Source organism: Pogona vitticeps, chromosome 3 (genome assembly GCF_051106095.1).
Source record: "Pogona vitticeps strain Pit_001003342236 chromosome 3, PviZW2.1, whole genome shotgun sequence".
Taxonomy (NCBI): domain Eukaryota; kingdom Metazoa; phylum Chordata; class Lepidosauria; order Squamata; family Agamidae; genus Pogona; species Pogona vitticeps.
This window is the reverse complement of record NC_135785.1, coordinates 139,024,120-139,045,512: the sequence shown is the minus strand read 5'-3', so window position 1 is coordinate 139,045,512 and position 21,393 is coordinate 139,024,120. Positions and strand designations below refer to the sequence as shown.

General features: G+C 44.7%; 1 pseudogene; it reads right to left on the bottom strand.

Moving 5' to 3' along the window:
• Positions 1-3,822: 3,822 nt before the first annotated feature.
• Positions 3,823-3,977, bottom strand: LOC140706313 (U1 spliceosomal RNA; annotated as a pseudogene).
• Positions 3,978-21,393: the final 17,416 nt, after the last annotated feature.

The window sequence follows — 21,393 nt, the reverse complement described above, 5'->3', positions numbered from 1 at the left end:
ACATGACTATGAAAGCTAATATTAAATTATAACAATTAGTCTTTAAGATGTCACATGTTTTTGTCCTTTGTTTTGTTTTGTTTCTTTAGATTTTGCCTGATCTTATTATTGCCTCCTTTAAACATGCTGGGATCCTAACCTGATGCAAGGCGGCTCTCACCACCACCCTTACCCATTCAGTCATTCTCTCTCTGGTTGGTTTTATAAGCCAGGAGGTGCAAGAGTCTAGCACACATTTGGCAGCATTCACCTCTCTAAGAATCTTATACCCATCATCAGGTTGTACCAATTGAAATGTATCCACTATACTGTAAGCCGCCTAGAGTGGTCTAATATGATCAGATAGGCGGGATAGAAATAAAATAAATAAATAAATAAATAAATAAATATAATGGGACAAACACGGGGCATAGTTGGATACAGGACCTGTATCAATTACAGCACCCAAGACAGAGCAGATATGAGCAACTTTGCCTGCAAAATGTCATGTGAGTTTCTCACAGCAGGCTGCTGACTAGTCAGCATCTTGTTCTTTTGATGGGACACATCCTAAATCCCTGACCACTCAAAATAACTCCAGTGAATGACTCTGCACAGATGCAATGGCAGCAGAAAAGAAACCTTTCTTTGCTGCAGCCACTACCATTGAAAATGCCTTCAAATATACTCTAGTCCATGTTTGGTTGGATTCACTGTGAGTATTCCACTACCCTAGTCTCCATTTGACTTGTTTCATTGCTGTCAGCTTCCTGGAAAACAAGGCGGGCTTGTCTGAAACTATTTTGTGGAAACAGAGGTCAGCCAGGGCTTTGACAGAATTGTCTGCTGACAATTCCCCAAGAGCCATCAGAAAATCAGGTGGATTCGTCAGTCTCCTGGGGTGGGGCATTCTAATTGGTCCAACACTCCTGCACAAGTTAAGAAATCCAGTAAATTTAAGCCTCACCAGGTAGTGATCTGTCCATGACAACAGAACTACAGAAGGATCACCATCATCCTGCCCAGCACAGAAAACTAGGTCCAAATGTGCCTCACAACATGTGTGGGGCCAAATACCACTTAGGACAGACCCTTGGTCATCATGGAGGATGTGAATTCCTGAGCTGCATTTAATACATTGGCCTCAGCATGGACATTTAAATCCCCCAGTACCACAAGCCTAGAGGATGCCAGCATCACTTCCAATATCAACTCTGCCAGCTCAGGAAGGGAGACTTTTGAGCAGTGTGGCAGGCAGTACACCAGCAGAATCCCAGGAGGGTACACACTTTACACACTCAAACCCAACAAATTGTAGAATGGGGCATCTGTTGAGGGGATAGAATCACAATAGGCTACAGCAACTTCACTTCCTCATCCCCATCCCCAGGTTTAACCCAGCGTACTATTGCCAATATATGACAATGGTCTTGAGAGATCCTTTCAATAAACAAGTGGACTCTACCTGTCATAATAACAAATACATTGTTAATGAAATGCTGCATATTCAAAGGGGCAAGTGGGAGAAGGAACAGTAGTACCTGGGTTTACGTCCGCCTCAGTTTACGTAAATTCTGGTTTACGAATGGAAATCTGTTCGAAATAATGCCTCAGTTTATGGGGGGGGGGTTCCCGGTTTCTTTCAGTTTGTGAAGGAAGTTCCCCCGTGCCTGAAGGTTTGTAGCACCATTGCCATTACTATGGCAATCTGTGTTTCAATTTATGAAATTTCTGCATTACATAATGTTCCGGAGAATGTATTAATTTTGTCAACCGAGAACATATTAATTTCATGAACATGATAGCAAATAGATTGAAGGAGCAGTAGGAAACTAGTTTACTGCAATCATCTGTAGGACTCTCCACCCCTGAGAGCACTGCAGTGTCACATGGTACAGGTCTGTCAATATGATGAATTGGGTAGCGAAACTGAACTGAGCAGAGGAGGGATGTGACTCAGATCCAAATTCTTGAATGAGCTGTGAAGCTCACTTTATGACTTTGGGCTGTCCATAACTTTCCATCCTAATGTGCTTGAAAGGACTGTTGTGAGATTATCCTTGTGTATGTTCCCCTGAAAGAGGAATCACTGCTGAGGCAATATTTTAGGCTTGACTAATACCTCAATGGGAGAACGGCTTGCCATTCTTGGCTGCAGTGCTATGAGCTCTATGGAGAAAGGACTGAATTTTTTATATGCGCAAACATGCACTTCTTAGAGCAAGTGTTAACAGAAACCCAATTGGTAAATGAAACAGGAGAAATATGGCTGCAGAAGCATCTATCAGTTTGAAATGTGGGAAAGTTAAGGAGCAAGAACAGCAATGCCCAGTCACATATAATTTTCCTCTGTTCTTTGATAACATTTGGCTGCGGAGGCTGTACTCTACAGAATAAAAACTATGAGGGGGAGGGAGCAGTTTCTTAATCCTTTCTCCTTCTACTGTTTTTCCTTTCAAAAAATACTCTCATAAACCAATAGTTCCCAAACCTTTTGGCATCATGCCACTTTTTAGTGTTGAGAAAACCTCATGTTTCTCTTGCTATCCTTTATCATAATCCAACCTCATTTATTAATAAATTCTAAATTTGAAAGTAACACAAATATTCTTTTTCCTTGAGGAATCTTAAATTTTAATAACAATAATGCAGAAATGTGCTTTAGGTGATATATCTTAGTTTCACACCTTTTTGGAATTTGTTCATGTGACCTATTTTAAGTGAAAACCTTACAGAAGCTCATCATCACTTTTTATTTTCTTGTTATTGTTTTTAAAATGCAGTCTGTCAGCCAGTTTCACTATATCATAAAGCAGGTTTTTGTTAACTTTGAATGGAGCCACACATCTAAAATAAATAATTTGATCTTACAAATAGAGAAACATTTCTGTAAGGTTTCTAGGAGTATTTTTATCAGTGCAAAAACTACATGAAAAAAATCACACACATTTGGCACTGCATTGTATTTGAGAGTTTAATATTCAAGCTTCACACAACTTCTATGATTTTGCCACATAATTTTGATTAAGAGTCTGTAGAGGTTCAGCATATATCCATTCCCAGCAAGCTGCAAAATAAAAATTGGGTTAATGTTGGTTCTGAGTCGCTCTCTAGATTAGCCCCTCAGGTGGAGAAATTAATTCTTGAACTGAATGATGCCTACATAGAGCTTCTTTGCTAGTAGCTTTCACATTTTTTCTTCCCAATTCTGAGTCTATGTTTCATCTAGCAACTAAACAAAGGCCAAAGGGAAAGGGAATCTGCATGGCCACAAAGAAGAAAAAGCAAAGTTGAAGGAGGTGGAAAGACAGACTCTAGTGCACTCATTCTGTCCTAGACAATCAAAGTATATACAAGACAAATGCAGACATTCCTCCACAATCACTCACGCATTCATTCCTGGACATAAATTGAGTTAGATAAGAATGAAACAACAAAATTATAGCAGGCTTGTCCTGTCTAGCAACAAGCTTCTTCCAGCTAGGTGAAATGGCTAGTAGAGCTGTTGCGAGGAGATACTGTATAGTATAGACCATATTTTTCGCTCCATAAGACGCACTCCCCCCCAAATAGTGGGGGAGAAAGTATGTGAGTCTTATGGAGTGAATACAGTAAAAAAGGGTTCAACCACCACCACCCAGAAGCATCCCACTGCCATGCCTGGAGGCCTCTGAACTAGCACCAGAGACTGCTTGCTATTTGGACCTCACCATTCTGCACTGCTGGCTTTCCAGGATCTGCTTCCTGGAGTCCACCTGGAAAACCAGCAAGGCCAACAGGCCTATAGCAGCAGGCAGTGAAAACAGCCAAGGACCAAAGGGGAAAGAGTGATTCTAGAAAGACCAGGGGAAACCACAAACACAGTCCCCCACTTAGGCAGTTGATTTTCCCACATTTGGGGAAATCACAGGGGTCAGCACATCCAAAGTGCAATAGATGAGCCTCACTCTGGGAAAACCACTTTGATGATCATGGTATCTCCCCTGCCAGGTATGAGTTGGAATGGCCTCTGAACCTCCTGCCCCTTTCTGTGCCCTGTCCCCCAAAGGCATGGTGACCCCCGGCTGCACCTCCTGATCAGAACAAGGCTGCAGAGCCCCAGTCCTGAAAGAGGCCAAGAGAGCTACTCAGTGTTTTGGGGTGCCCCACAGGACCCCCATCAGGGGTTGGATGTTCCTCCCACAATCCTCCAGTGCACAGATATTAGCATACCTAATATGCAGGGAAGGCAGGGAAAGCTGGGAAATTCATACTTTCAGTTAGTGAAGAGGCTGCTTGTCTGTTTCCTTGCTAGTCCAAGCAGTTAGAGAGATGGACCTGGGACCGCCTGGTATTGTCATTTTAAAATGTAAAATGTAGTTTAAAAGCTGTTTGTTTGGGGTTAGTGCTTGGGTGAAAAGGTGCTCTGTTTGAGTTGAAACCTGCTTGTGTAGAAACGTGCATGCCAGTACTTGCTTTAAAAGCTGCCTGGGAAGCCATTCAGACCAGCACCAATCAGCTGTTAGGTGGGGAGAGGGGAGGGGAAAGGAGCAGGAGCAGGAGCGGAGAAGAGCACAAAATGGCTGCCGTCTGCCGGCTGTCTGCTGGCTTTTAGCTGTTTGGGACCCTTTTTTGGCTGTTCTGGGGTCTACCAAGGCACTGTGAAGAGCCAGGCTCAGTCTACAGTACCTGGTAAGTGACTTTCTTTTAAGTTTTTTAAAGTTTCTGACCTCCCCCCCCCAATTAAAATGCATTAATTAATTTTCAATGCATTTCTATGGGAAATTTGGATTCAACTTGCAAACTTTTCCCCTAGTTCTGGGCATCTAATAGAGAATGTTGCAGCAAGGAAACTAACTGTGCCTCATGACTTCTAACTGGATTACAGTACCTGCTTCCTGATCTCAGCTACTATAGTTTGCATATGTTTGAAATCCAGTTGTTATGTGCTACCTTCTTCAGGGCCAGTAGCTCAGCATATTGGATGGTGGGTATTACTTTCCCCTTCTTCAGGTAAAATCCCTGAGGATCTTTGATTGAATAAATGTCAGATGGAACATATAGGATTTTGGGGAATATTTCTCTGATTCATAGGAGACCAAATGCTCTGATCTACCCAGCGGTTGCCCTAAAAGTACACAAATATATTTATTTCACCTGTTTTTGCACATTTGGCCAAAGATAGGGTACATCTCTAACAGATAGCTTTCTCCTACAACTCTGCAGCACAACTTCAATTTATTTTCTAGGGCTTTTTAAAATTATTACTCCATTTCATAACTTCATCATTAACTTTGGCCTTTTAAATTTCAAAGGCAAACTCAAACACAATGTTCTGTCTGTCTGTCTGTCTGTCTGTCTGTCTGTCTGTCTGTCTGTCTGTCTGTCTGTCTATCTATCTATCTATCTATCTATCTATCTATCTATCTATCTATCTATCTATCTATCTATCTATCTATCTATCTATCTATCTATCTATCTATCTGTGTATCAGAAACATTCATACCTCATCTTGATCCTGAAAGGCCACATGGTGTCTTACAGTACTAAAAACAAACAATATTAAAAACTAAAACCAATAAATTATTTTCATATTTTAATAAGTATTAAAAATACAATATTAAAAATAGCAGTTAAAAGAGTTCTAAAAATACAGATCAAATAACAAAAGCACAGTCCAGTTTTAAGAACCCAGTTATGAAAGACTGCCTGCAGAGACTGGTCTTTGCCTGCTTGTGGAAGGATGGTAAATATGGGACCAGCCTGGCCTCCCATGGAAGGGAGTTCCAGAGTTTGAAAACAGTGACATCTTTCCCTACCTTAGGCCCCACCCCACCCACCCACGCCCGACACCCTCTTATCTTAATTGCTGCTGCTGAGGTCTTCTAGCCTTGGAGCCTTAAGGGAATCCAGGCTGCCCTTTGCAAAGATGGCAGCTGCAGCTTCCGTACCCTAAATGAAGCCACAGCCAGCATCTTTGCAAAGGGCAGCCAGTCTCCTTTCGTGGCTGTGATGGAGACCTCAGAAGCAGTTATTAAGGTAAGGGGGTGTCGGTGGGAGTGGGATGGGGGCTAAGGTAGGGAAAGGAAGGGTTGTGGGATAGGCTGTTGGGATGGCTGACTGTGGGGTGTGTGGCTGTCTATGGGCTTCTGATTAGCTGATTGGCGGCCGGTAGGCAGAATGGGCTTCTGTGTTGTGTGGTAAACTCTCTTGGGGAGACCCACTTTGTGGGTGAATAACTTGGATGTCCGATATCCAATCTTCACCAAAGTAGGCAGGCTTGTTGAGGAAAGACATAGGAAGCTTTGTTGTGATTCTGGGGTCTCTAAGTACCTGGGTGAGCTTTCCTGAGGGGTTTCCTCTTTGTGACTATATAACTCAGGGGTCCTAAGTACTGTACATCGCGGGAGCTTTCCTGGGGAATTTTCCTCTTTGTAATTATATAACTCAGGGGTCCATGATCTAATGTTCACCAAATCTTCAGGTGTTGTGGGAAAGCATATGAGGAAGCTACCCTGCAAATTTGGTGTCTCTAGGTGGTTGGGGGCCAGTGGTATAGCCATTTAAAGTGCAGATGAATCGGTAGATCGATCCGTTGATTCGTCAAAGAATATTCGTATATTCGTATTCATTGATCCGTTAACCTTGACAAATAACGGCTCAAAATGAATCACCATTTTTAAAATTTGTCCCCATCTCTAGTCAGTACCTGTTGCATTGTATCAAAATAGGTGGATCCTTTTTGGCTGGGAACAGAGGCATACATAGTAAACCCCACAGCAAAAAAGATGGAATAAGATTTAGTCTACACACTAGGTAAATAATTTGCAGCCATATTGAAAGGGTTATATAATTTATGGGGAAGATCTTGTCCTCAGTTCACAATTGTACTTGTGTAATGTTAAATTTCCTTGCTTTGCTGTAGATACTGCCCTGGTACTGCATGCATGATTCGAATGCAACCACAACAGGAAGCAGGGGACCACATGAATTTATGATTCTGAATTCACTAGAATAATTATTTCATTCATAGCTATGTGCAGACTATTTTATTTTAGTAGCATAAAACATTATTGTAGGGAAGGAGAGAGATAAGTATAACTATTATTTATCGCCAGTGTGTGCCAAAAGCTGGCCTGTTGAGATTCCATAGAACCAATATAGAGCCATTTATTTATACTGTATTACTGAACCCAGAACAGCTTGCTAAGTGTGCCATTATTAGAAAAGAAAATACAGCTGTACAAGACCTATACCACATTTTACAATAGATATCCCTTATGAAAAAATACACGAAACACACATATGGTCCAATCAGCTATCCGCAAGTTCATATCTGTCTTCATACATTCCTCAGTGCTATAGTCAGTCTCAATGACAAGGAAATGTATCTGTTATCTTTTTTAAGTGACAGCTTCCCATTAGTACATTCAACCACTGCAGAATGTTACCAGCTATGTTGCTGAGCAGGAAAAAAATATTTGCTTTGGAAATTTCCCTCTTGGCTTGGACGGGGATTGTCTTGAGTCACTGGATCATATGTCATTGTAATTTCCCTTGGATCTGAAAGAGAAGGTTGCTTTGCGTCATTTGCCAGTACCTTGAATATCTCCTCCATTGACCACAGTGGTGAATTAACAAATGTCTATCATTTTTGTTTTGATTTTGAAGCAAAAAAATAAATGAAATGTATGATTGTTGTAGGTTTTTCGGGCTGTTTGGCCCTGTTCTGAAAGATTTCTCCTTAATGTTTTGCCAGTCTCTGTGGCTGGCATCTTCAGAGGACAGGAGTTAGAACTCTGTCTGTCGTTGTCGTTGTCGTTGTCGTTGTCGTTGTCGTTGTCGTTGTCGTTGTCGTTGTCGTTGTCGTTGTCGTTGTCGTTGTCGTTGTTGTTGTTGTTGTTGTTGTTGTTGTTGTAGTATAACAGATACAAGTTTTAACCAAAAACCTAAGTATCTGTTAAATATTGGCAAAGTATGCTGTTCCTAATATTGTCATACTTTGTAGCTCTGGTGGTGTTATTTTTGAGATCTGCAAATTCTTATAATACTGTGTGAAATTTCTTCATATTGTTCCCAAGCCTTAATGATGACGGGGGACCATTTAAATGTCTTTCATCCACAAGTAAACTGTTTGATTTCCTGGTCTCTGTATTTTGTTAGTTTTTCCTAGCTTTTGTCTATTACTTTGAATCAGGAAAACCCACAAGATCTTTACTTCCTAATTTTCTGATACCTTCTCTACCTGGTGTTCCCATGGGTTTTTGGAGGCTGGCAAGTTATATTTTTTGCATAAAGATCAGTACACTAATTTGGACACTCTATCATGTCTAATTTTGAAATTTGTTTGTGCAATCTTTGGCCATTCACAGATGAGGTGTGGTAAAGTTTCATCCTCATCTTGCCAGAGTTGACATTTACTGTTAGCACTAATTCCTTGGATTTTACATTTCATCATGTTGGTTTGGAGTGCTTGTTCTTGTGCAGCAAAAATAAAGCCTTTGGTTTCCTTCTTAAGGGTCCCCAGTTGTAGCCATGCCCATGTTATGGTCATGCTTCCCATCAATATTTCTCAGGTGTTGTCCATCCAGTGGTTTATTTTTCCAGCTGTTTAATTTCTTTTCAAATTGTTGTTTCTTATATTGAGCCTTGTTTTCTTTTGTTTTCAACATATTCTCCATTTTCATTGTCTTAAGTATTTTTTCCCTGCTTCTACTGATATAATCATTTAGGCTTCTTTTTTCCTCCTCTACTACCTTCTGTATTTGCAGTAATCCATGGCCTGATTTTTCATGATAAATATAGTCTGTAAACATCACTTTTTGGTTGTGGTACGTGATGCATGTTCATTAGTTTCCGTGTTTTTTGATCCAGTTCTTCTAATTCATTTTGGGTCCAGTTGGGTATCTAATTACTGCAACTGTCCATGTGTTTATTGCTTTGATTGTATTTCCACCATTTAATTTTGATTTTAAGATCTTCCACAGTCTTTTGATATATTTCCTTTCTGTCATCACTTGATAGTGGTTTTATAATATTGCCATTTTGGAACTCTATTCCATCTATTTTTTGGATTTCCCCAACTTGTACAAATTGAGTACATTTGTGCACATTTGTCAATTTCAAATTTCATTTGAATATCTTCACTAAATATTTGCACCGTGTTTAACACTAATTCTATCTCAGCGAAACTTTTTGTATATAGTTTTAGGCCATCCATGTATAAAAGATAATTGATTTTTCCTGTGTTCTGAAATACAGTAGCCCAACCCAATTTCATTTAAAATTATTGACAAGGGTTTAGTGAAATTAGTGAGATGGTAAACAGCAGTGGTGACAAAGAATCCCCTTGAAATATTCCTCTTTTGATGATAACTCCCCCAATTACTTCAACATAAGACATTTTTCTGGGTAGGTGCCAGGTAGGTGGGACTCGTCAAACTTGGAATGCAGCTCACCTCGAAAATTCTGATTTCAAACCTCCACTGCCTTGTGGCCATATCCACTTATGGAAAAGGATTCAGGAGTCAACCTTGAAGCAAAATCCAGAGCCTGATTCCCGGAGGCAGTTCGTGTCATTCTGGCAACTCTTGCTGTGTCGCTGGAACCAGTTCTATTGGCTCTTGCCTTTCCACTGGACTATTTCAGCTATGTGGAGAGAGAGATTTGCTGCTTGGGTGACAGCCTGTCCTCCATATAATTTTACCCAGTCTTTGTGCTCTGGAGAGGACACTCCAGCTTTGCATTGTCATGACTGCATCTGAAGACGTGGAACCAGAAGGGTTAACTGAGGCTGAACAGAATGCTGAGAGATCAGAAACACCTGAACCGCCTCCAGATTCTCCTTCCACAGCAGACAAGCTTCGGGCCAAGCTTCGGGAAAGACTTAGGACAAGAAGATCAGAGGATTGCTCAAACGCTGTCCACAGAAACCTATGTTCATCTAGTCCTGCATATTAACAGGATAGAAAGCTTTCCAGCAGCTCAAGGAGCTGTTTCACTGTAAAACAGCTCCCAGTGAAGCCAGAAATTCTGTGGAAGCAAAGAGTCAAAACCTTGGATTGCACCCACGCTTCTTGAACCGTGTTCCTGACTCTGAACTCTGGACTCTGCCCCTGGACTACGCTGGTATTGGACTTTGGACTCTGACCCTGGACTACACTGTGTATCGGACTCTGGACTTTGACACTGGACTTCATTCTGTGAGTTGATTTATGGACATTGGCTTTGCATTCTTCGTATCCCTGACCCTGGACTGGTTTACCGGACTTCGGCTGTTGTAACCCCCGGGAACGTGAGAGATTGCTTCCACCCCCACACTTTTCCCAACATGGAGGGAAAAGCAAACGAAGACTCAGGTCCGCTGAATGCTGTGCTTGCTCAGGTGCAGTTCCTTACCCAGACAGTCAGCCAGCTTCAACAGCAACAAATACAGTTACAAGCCGACGCTGCTTCTCAAGCTAAGTGTCCTGTGCTTCCTCCTGAAAAATTTGAAGGAAGTGTGGAGGAGTTTCCAGCATTCTTGGCACAGTGTAAGCTGTACATTGAGCTGCGCACCAGAGACTTTCCCACAAACAAAACCAAGGTATGCTTTATAATCAGCTTACTCAAGGGTCAGGCAGCTAAATGGGATACTCCTATGCTCCTTGCTCCTTCAGCCCTGTTAACTAACTACCAGGGCTTTCTGGAACATATCTCAGCCACGTTTGCTAACCCCTTGCAAGCTGCCACAGCTAACAGAAAGATTCGGGCCCTGAAACAGGGAAAGGCTTCAGTTTCCCAGTATTCTACCGACTTCAGACTCCTGGCTCAAGACTTACTCTGGAATAAGGCAGCTCTTATGGACCAATATATGGAGGGGTTAGCTGATGGGATCCTGGATGAGCTGGCACATGTAGATCGACCCAACACGCTGCAAGAGCTAATCACTCTATGCTTACGCATTGATGGCCACTTGGAGAGCCGATGCTTAGCACAGGGTGGTTCCCGCCTCCTGCAGTCACCCTTACCAGCCCCCAATATCAGACCAGAGGATTCTGAACCTATGCAATTGGGAGCAGCTCAGCCCCGCCTCAGCCCTGAGGAAAAGACACGACGACACTCCCAGAATCTTTGTACTGTAGGGGAGCAGGACACTTTGCTTCTGGCTGTTTGGTTAAGCGGCGTAACCTTGACTCTGTGAAACTGTTGCCAGTAAAAGAATTGCCCCATGTCTGAATGGACCCTCAGACGTGGGGCACTTAGCTAGATCTCTTGAACCATACCTTAGCATCTCGGGACCATTCCTTGTACCAGTTAAACTCTGCCTGCCAGATGGACGTTGTTTGTTTGTTCATGCCATGGTCGACTCTGGGGCGGATCACTGTTTCATCGACACCACTTTCGTGAAACAGCACCGGATCCCTTTACAAAATAAAGAGATCCCGACCCTAGTCGAATCCATACATGGACGTTTCCTCCGCTCCGGTCATGTGACCCAAGAAACCCAACAGGTCATCCTCCAGGTTCAACAGCATCAGGAGCAACTACAGTTTAACATCGCTCGCATGCCCCGTTTTCCACTTATTTTGGGACTTTCCTGGCTTCGAACCGATAGCCCCCTAAAGGACTGGACACAAGGAGAGTTACATTTCAGGGATCTGTGTCTGCATCTGGATCCACCAGCTACCTTGGCCGCAGCAGGGTCAGCAGACAAGTCCGTAATACCCTTGGAGTATGAGGACTTTGCTGATGTCTTCGAGGAGAAGGGGTCTGACCAACTACCTCCGCACCGACCCTTTGACTGTGCTATTAATTTGGTGTCTGGGGCGCCCCTTCCTGTGGAATGGATTTACCCCATGTCAGAACCCAAACTCGCAGCCTTGAGGGCCTTTCTGGATAAAAATCTGAAACGGGGATTCATCCAGCCATCCATGTCACCTCTGTCTGCCCCTGTCATCTTTGTTAAAAAGAAGGGTGGGGAGCTCCGCCCCTGCAATGATTACAGAGCTTTAAACAAGATAACTGTTAGAGACCACTACCCCCTACCCTTGATCGGCGAGCTTCTGGATTGCCTTAAAGGGGCCCAAGTCTACACCAAGTTGGATCTCCGTGGCGCCTATAATTTGGTGTGAATCCGTGATGGCGACGAGTGGAAGACGGCTTTTGGAACACATTATGGCCAGTATGAATATCTAGTCATACCTTTCGGATTAACCAACGCTCCAGCGGTGTTCCAGCGATTCATGAATGTCAGCTTTCGGGACTTGCTTGATCGCTTTGTAATCGTTTACCTGGATGACATTCTGATTTATTCCCGAGACCCCGCTTGGCATACGGAACATGTTCGCCAGGTGTTACAACGGTTACGAGAACATCGACTCTACGCCAAGCTGGAGATATGTGAATTTAACCTGCAAGAAGTCGAGTTCCTGGGTCACAATGTATCTCCCCAAGGAATCCAGATGGACCCAAAGAAGATCAAGACGGTACTGGACTGGCAGAAACCTTGGAATCGTAAGGATGTGCAACGGTTTCTTGGCTTCGCGAATTATTACCGTCAATTCATATCATCTTACGCGGATGTAACCACGCCACTATCTCGCCTCCTCCAGCCCAAAGAGCCGTTCCTTTGGACTCTAGAGGCAGATCATGCCTTTACCACCCTAAAGACCCATTTTACCACTGAGCCCATCCTACGCTATCCAGATCCCCGGCTACCGTTTACCGTGGAAACAGATGCCTCCAGTGTTGCCCTGGGCGCAATACTGTCCCAGCGGGAGGACCCCTCACAATCACTGCAGCCCTGTGCATTCTACTCCCGGCCGTTCACACACTCGGAGTGTAATTACACCATTTGGGAGCGAGAACTTTTAGCCATCAAAATGGCATTCGAGGTTTGGAGGCATTACCTCGAAAGGGCCCGTCACCCAGTCCAAGTTTTGACGGATCATGGAAACTTGGAACACTTACAAACAGCCCGATGCCTTAACCAACGCCAAATCTGATGGAGTCTCTTTTTCTCCCGGTTCGACTTCCGTATTACTTATGTTCCGCATACCCAGAATCGGAAAGCTGATGCCTTGTCCCGCAAACCAGAATAGGCCGATCTGACCTCTGAAGAAACCCCGATTTCACCGATCCTGCCTCCTTCAGTCTTTGCAGCCATAACCACTCACTCCCTGGCTGAAGTGATTCGAGCTAGCCAAGCTCGAGATTCCTGGGCCAAGCAACATCTGCAGGAACTTCAAGAGGGCTCGGTCAATGACTTTACCAACCACCAGGGCCTCCTATTACATCGTGGATGTGTATATATTCCTCCAGGGCACCTCCAAGCTCAGGTCCTCCATCTGATCCATGATTCCCCTCCTGCAGGACATTTTGGGCAATACAAAACTCTGCACTTGCTCAAACGAGAGTTCTGGTGGCCCCAGGTTCGAGCTGACGTCGCCCGATATGTTGGTTCCTGCGAGGTTTGCTGTCGAGCCAAGGACGTACCAGCTAAACCTTCAGGTCTGCTACAACCATTACCTATACCGGCCAGCCCTTGAGACACAGTATCCTTGGATTTCATCACAGATCTCCTGCGGTCACAAGGGTATACCTGTATCTTAGTAATAGTGGACCTGTTTACTAAGATGGCTCATTTTGTCCCATGTTCCAAACCTCCCACAGCTCCTGACACTACTCAACTCTACCTCCATCATGTTTTCCGTCTACATGGTCTCCTGACACACCTAATCTCTGATCGTGGTTCCCAGTTCACTTCCCAGTTCTGGCAAGCCTTACACTCCAGTTTGGGTACCTAGGTGCACTTGTCGTCAGTATATCACCCTCAAACAGATGGACAGACCGAGCATACCAATGCCACCCTGGAACAGTATCTTTGTTGCTACACCTGTTATCAGCAAGATAATTGGGCTACCCTGTTGCCCCTGGCGGAATTTGCTTACAATAATGCTGTACACACATCTACAGAACAGACACCCTTTGAAGCCAACTATGGGTACCATACTCACTTTTTCCTGGCTACTCTACCCTCGACCATGGTTCCTGCTGCCGATGCCCATATACGCGAGTTGCAAGCCCTCCAAGACTTACTCTGAGAGCAGCTTCAGCAGGCTAAAGAAGCTTATAAAACAGCGGCCGACCGTAAGTGACAAGAAGGGCCACCTCTGAAACCAGGAGACCAGGTCTGGCTTTCTACCCGTCACCTTCGCCGACCTGGCCGAACCCGTAAGTTGGACCCTCGGTTTACAGGACCCTATGTAATCATGGAACAAATCAACCCTGTTGCCTTCCGGCTACAACTTTCAGATACTCTCCGTGTCCACCTGGTTTTCCATTGATCCCTCCTTGTTCCTGTCTCAGCCCCGGACCCTGCTCGACCCTCACCCCCGGCTCCACCTCCACCTGTTCTGATCAATGGCGAGGAAGAATATGAGGTCCATCAGGTCATGGACTCTCGAATCCACTGAGGGGGTCTTCTGTATTTTGTGGACTGGGAGGGTTACGGTCCTGAGGATTGATCATGGGAAACCGCCAGTAATCTACACACCCCTGATTTGATACAGCAGTTCCATGCTACCTACCCTGATCGACCCGGCCCATCTGAAGGGGAGAATCCTGGGGAGGGGGATAGTATCATGAGTGCATCCAAAGACCTGGACCCAGAAGGGTTAACTGAGGCTGAAGAGAATGCTGAGAGATCAGAAACACCTGAACTGCCTCCAGATTCTCCTTCCACAGCAGACAAGCTTCGGGCCAAGCTTCGGGAAAGACTTAGGACAAGAAGATCAGAGGATCACTCAAAGGCTGTCCACAGAAACCTACGTTCATCTAGTCCTGCGTATTAACAGGATAGAAAGCTTTCCAACAGCTCAAGGAGCTGTTTTACTATAAAACAGCTCCCAGTGAAGCCAGAAATTCTGTGGAAGCAAAGAGTCAAAACCTTGGTTTGCATCCATGCTTCTTGAACTGTGTTCCTGACTCTGAACTCTGGACTCTGCCCCTGGACTACGCTGGTATTGGACTTTGGACTCTGACCCTGGACTACGCTGGTATTGGACTTTGGACTCTGACCCTGCACTATGCTGTGTATTGGACTCTGGACTTTGACACTGGACTTCATTCTGTGAGTTGATTTGTGGACATTGTCTTTGCATTCTTGGTATCCCTGACCCTGGATTGCTTCATCGGACTTCGGCTGTTGTAACCCCCGGGAACGTGACATGCATACAGCATTGAAATAACATGGGAAGTAGCAGTTAACAGTTATGTGCTTGATTGGTGTACAGCATGATACCAGGGGCTACTTCTGACTGTGGGAGAGGTCATTGCACCTCACTAGGTAGCTACCGCCCACCTTAAGCTGGGTAGTCCCCAGCCAGTAAGGTGATACCTTGCCACAGTCTGTTAACCTAAAAAGATGCATGGGGTTTAGGGTGTAAGGCGACAAGCAGATTGATAACCCTGCACCATGCAACAATTATAAGAAAACTTCTGCCCTAAAGTTGGGCACCTGGAATGTTTGGACAATGACCCCTGGCTTTTCTGACGACCTGCAGGAAATAGATGACATGTGCAAGACAGCTGTCATCAACATGGAACTGTGTTGGCTGCAGATGGACATTGTTGCCCTGCAGGAGATGAGATTGCTAGACATGGGATCTGCCAAAGAAAAAAATTTCTCATTCTTCTGGCCGGTAAAACCACTGAATGAGACCATGGAATATGGTGTTGGCTTCAAGGTCAAAAATACCCTGCTGAAATCCATTGTCCCACCTACTGTGGGGAGTGAAAGAATCCTGTCTCTGCAGCTCCACTCATCAGCGGGACCGGTCACCCTCATCAGTTCATATGCACCAACACTGCCATCTACAACAGACATCAAAGACAAATTTTACGACAATCTGGCAGCTACTATTTAAGAAAATCCCAGAGAGAGAGCCGCTGTTTATTCTTGGAGACTTTAATGCTAGAGTTGGTGCTGATCACAATTCTTGGCCCACTTTATGCCATTTTGGCATTAGGAAGATGAACGAAAATGGCCAATGCTTGCTGGAGTTTTGCTGTTGTTATGGTCTTTGTGCCGGCAACACAAAGACCATACCAACATAACATATGTTCATTCTTTAATACGAAGCTTCAACTCAGAGTTTCCTGGAGACATCCAAGATCAAAGCATTGGTATCAGCTCGATTTGATCCTCACTAGACGTGGTGGTGGTGCGGGCTAAACCTGTGCTGCAGGGTCAGAAGACCAGCAGTTGTAAGATTGAATCCAGACGACAGAGTGAGCTCCTGTCACTTTGTCCCAGCTCCTCACCAACCTAGTAGTTCAAAAGCATGTAAATGCAAGTAGACAAATAGGTACCACCTTGGTGGGAAGGTAAAACGGCATTCCCTAGTCACACTGGCAACGTGACAACGGAAACTGTCTTCGGACAAGCACTGGCTCTACGACTTGAAAACGGGATGAGCACCACCCCCTAGAGTCAGACACGACTGGACTAAAAATGTCAAGGGGAACCTTTACTTTTACCTTAGGCATTCTAGCCTTCCTAGTATTATGATCACACACAGTTATCAGAGTGCTGATTGTGATACTGATCACTCCCTGGTGTGTAGTAGAGAAAAACTGCAAACAAAGGGATTATATCACACAAAAAAGGAAGGAAGACCACATATTGACATCAATAAGATTCGCAATCAAAGAAAAGTGGAGGAATTTGCCCAAGCGCTTGAGGAGACCCTTCTAGTCCTGACTGGTGCAAATGCACCTGAACGATGGGAACATTTCAAGAATGCTGTTTATATGTCCATATTTGGCAAGAAGACCAAAAAGATGGCAGACTGGTTTGAAGCCCATTCGGAGGAGTTGATTCCAGCCACTGAGGGTAAGAGGAGAGCTCTAGCAGAATACAAAGCTTGTTCTAGTGAGTACAAGTGGGAAATTATGCTATTTAGATATGGGCTCCAGAATTCTCCAATAATTCTTCAGGTTGAATTCTGGAAGCCTCAGCCCATGAATACAAATCTACAAACCTCTAAATTTTGCTTCCATAGAGAAGGACTTTCAGGTTATTTATTGCTGACATTGCTTTGCTTCCACCATATTGGCTGCCTTCACTAAATGTTCATGCTCTATTCTGAACCAGAATCTTCTGTACAATATAGCCAATGGCAGTAGCTGGAAACAGCAGCTAATGAAGGCAGGAAGTAGCTTATTGGATTGGAACCTACAGTGGACTCTCGACTTATGGAATTAATCTGTATTGGAATGGTGGCTGCAGGTTGAGGGTCCATTTCCCATAGGAATACATTGAAAACCCTGTAATCCATATCCAGCCGTTTTTGTTCCATAGGAACTAATGGAAGCCGGCTGTGGCAACCCCAGACCTACTGGAGTATCCCACCCTATAGTTATGCTGCCACCAACCATTCCCTTTAAGGAGTCACACAGACCAGGAATGGATTTTTAATAAACAAAAGAACAAGGTTTATTGAAACAACAAACAGGGTAAATAAAAGGATCAGGTAAATAGGATAATGTAACGTGGCATAGTCCCAATCATACACACACAACAGCTTGGTTCCCACGGAACACTTTAAGGTAACGCACAGACCCTGAACCTATCAGTTCTGGCTACCTAGAAAGAAACCTGAACCTATCAGGTATGTACTAACTGACAAACAGTTGTACCCAGTCTGACACACAGACTCCAACTCTTTCTCTCCACATCAGCTCCAAATATATATACAGTACAGCTCCTCCCCCCTGATGTCCCGCCTTCCACTCCCCATAGGATGGAACTTTCCCTCCAAACCCATGACAGACAGGTACCATCAGTGCTGTATGTGACACCTCCCCTCTTTATAAGTTGTTTTGCGGGGGAAAAGCTAAAGTGCTTTTCTCCAAAAAAACAACAAGGATCAAAACACAAATCAGTTATACAATATCATACAATCCCATAACCCATACTTACTCACTCTAGGTCAAACATATCACTTATGCATTTAAACATTAATATTTGCAATACATCAAGTTACCTTTATTAATACAAACCAAGCCTGTTCAATAAACAGGTACATTTAACTTTTGGTCACCAAAATATACATAGTCCATGGTTTCTTCGCCGTCTTCATTCGTCGGGTCTTCTTGACAAGGCGTCAGCAACACAGTTCATTGACCCTCTGACCACCTTCACTTCAAAGTCAAAATCTTGCAGGTTTAAAGCCCACCTCATAAGTTTACTATTATGGGTTTTCATTGTCTTTAACCACTGCAGTGGTGAGTGGTCAGTGCACAGAACAAAATGTCTTCCCCAGATGTAAGGTTTGGCCTTCTGAATTGCGTATACTATGGCCAGGCACTCCTTTTCCACGGTTGCCAAATGTCTCTCACCTTTCTGGAGTTTCCTACTCAGGTAGGACACTGGATGCTGGTCACCATTTTCATCCTCCTGGCAAAGAACTGCTCTTACCCCGCTGTTAGACACATCGGTGTAGATGATGAATTCCCGGTCGAAGTCAGGAGCACGCAGCACTGGATAATGGATGAGCGCCTCCTTCAACCTCTGGAACGCCTCCTCACAGTCGCTGGTCCACGGGATGCGGTCATCAGACTTCTTCCGCGTCAGATCGGTCAGCGGAGTCGCCATCTCGCTAAACCTCGGGATGAACTTTCTGTAGTAGCCCACCAACCCAAGAAATGATTTGACTTTTTTCTTGGTGTTGGGTCTGGGCCAATCACGAACGGCTTCTATCTTGGCCTCTAGGGGTTTGATCACTCCTCCCCCTACTATGTGACCCAAGTATTTTATTTCTGGGCTACCCAGCTGACACTTGCTTGCCTTTACTGTTAGCCCTGCTGCACTTAACCTCTGCAGCACTATCTCCAGGTGTTTCAGGTGATCTTCTCAGGTATTGCTGAAGATCCCTATATCGTCAATGTAGGCCACAGTAAAGTCATTGAGCCCTGCTAAGGTCTGGTCCATCAGCCTTTGGAATGTGGCTGGTGCATTTCTGAGACCAAAACTAAGGACTCTAAACTCATACAGACCGAAAGGGCTGCAAAATGCGGTCTTTTCCTGATCCCTGGGATCAATCCTTAATTGCCAGTAACCCTTTACTAGGTCCAACGATGAAATGAACCGACAACCCCCTATGGTTTCAATCAGGTTGTCTAGCCTGGGCATTGGGTAGGCATCAGGAGTGGTTACGCGGTTTAATTTCCGGTAATCTACACAAAATCTAATGCTCCCATCAGGCTTGTCCACCAGGACTATCGGAGAGGACCAAGGACTAGAAGAGGGGACGATTATGTTCTCCCTAAGCATCTCATCCAGCTCCTTCCGCACCTTGTCCCTATAGGGTCCCGTCACTCGGTATGGGGATACTGCTTGCGGGCTTGCATCCCCTGTGTGGATCCGATGCATCACTCCCTTCACTATCCCCGGCTTATTTGAAAAAACCTTATGATATTTCGTGAGCAGCACTTTTAGTTCTTGCTGCTGGTCTTGGGTGAGTGCAGGACTGATCTTCACCTCATCTGGGTTGTATTTCACTTCCCCTCTACCCTCCCAGAAGGGTAATTCAGCTTCCTCACTCTCAGCTGCTTTTATGGCAAATAAAACCCTCTGTTCCCCTCTGTAGTAGGGTTTCAGGGCATTCACATGTACCACCCTCCGTGCTTGGTGTTCCTCCTGTTCTATAAGGTAGTTCAGATCTGACATCTTGGAAATGACCCTGTATGGTCCTGCCCATTTGAGCTGCAGTTTGTTCTCTTTGCAGGGCCTAAGCCAAAGCACTTCCTCCCCTGGGTTAAAGTGCCTCTCCCTGGCTTTCTGGTCATACCAGGTTTTCTGTCTGACCTTCTGAGCTTGCAGGTTTTCTGCTGCTATCTCTAGGTTTCTCTTCAGGTCATTCATTAAAGTGTCTATATACGTCACAACATCTTGTGGGTCACCCTGGGTGATCTGCTCCCAATTTTGCTTGATTAAATCAAGTGGACCTTTTACTTTTCTCCCAAACAAAAGTTCAAACGGACTGAACCCGGTACTGGCTTGGGGCACTGATCGATAAGCAAACAAAAGGGATTGCAGCTTCTGGTCCCAATTGTTTGGATTCTCTGCCAAGTAAGCCCTAATCATGTGCATCAGAGTCCCATTGAACTTCTCCGTTAACCCATTACTTTCGGGGTGATAGGCAGTGGTTTCCTTGTGTTTAATTCCACAGATTTGCCATAACCGTTTCATGAGCTTTGATGTAAACGATGTGCCCAAATCTGTGATTATTTCTGAGGCAAATCCCATCCTGGACATATACCCCACCAAGGCATCTGCCACTGTGTTAGTTTCGATGTTAGTCAAGGGTATGGCTTCGGGGTACCTCGTGGCATGGTCCACAATGGTGAGAATGAACCGGTTCCCCCTCTTTGTGGCCTTGGGCAAAGGTCCCACAATATCCACTCCTATACATTTGAACGGGGTGTCAATCACAGGCAAAGGGCACAACTTCGCTTTGGTCCTGTCACGGTTATTCCCCTGCCTCTGACACACATCACATTGTTTACAGAACTCCTTGATCTGCTTCCCTATTTCAGACCAGTAAAAATTTTGTGTGATTCTCTGCTGTGTTTTGTTCACCCCTAAGTGCACAGCAAACATGTCAGAGTGCCCCCTTTGTAAGATCATGGGGTGATACTTTTCAGGTACCACTAGCTGACTTCTGATCCCATCTCCCCCTTTTGAGATATTCATCAGGGTCTCTCTATATAAAATTCCCTTTTTCTCGCGAAATCTCACTGGGGTTTCAGGTGTTAGCTGGGTGTCTGTCACCTGTTCAAAACACTTTCGGAGAGTGGCGTCTGCCTTTTGCTCTTGGCCAAATTTGCTGTCCGTGGATAAGGTTTCTGCCACAGCTTCGGGACTACCCTCATCTGCTTCAACCTCGGGCTCTTCAGTACCCCCCTGAACTGTCCCCGTGGTAGCTTGTGAGCGTGTAATCACTAGCACCCGTTTCACATGTTCAGCCAGGTCATTTCCCACGAGCACGGCTGCTGGCAGAGTCGATGAAATCGCTAGCCGCCAAACTCCCCTCCAGCCTTGAAAGCTCACAGGTACCTCAGCTACTGGCAGTGAGATCACCTGCCCCTCAATCCCTGCCACCTTCAGGCTCTCATTTGGGATTATATACTTCCTAGGAATAATGTCTGGATGGCACAGGGTCACCTGGAAACAAGTATCCCTTAGCCCCCTATACTGATGGTCAAGTATTCCTATGTCCACCCCTGCGGTCTCAAACAATTGTGAATCTGTCCTCACTAGTAAGCAGTGCTTGACCTCCACAAGAGGACCATTTTCCCCAGCCTGATCAGCAGATGTAACTGGTCCAGATTGAGTAGCCATGGCAACAGGCTCCCTCAATGGCAAGGAGCTTTGCTCTGTCTGGACAC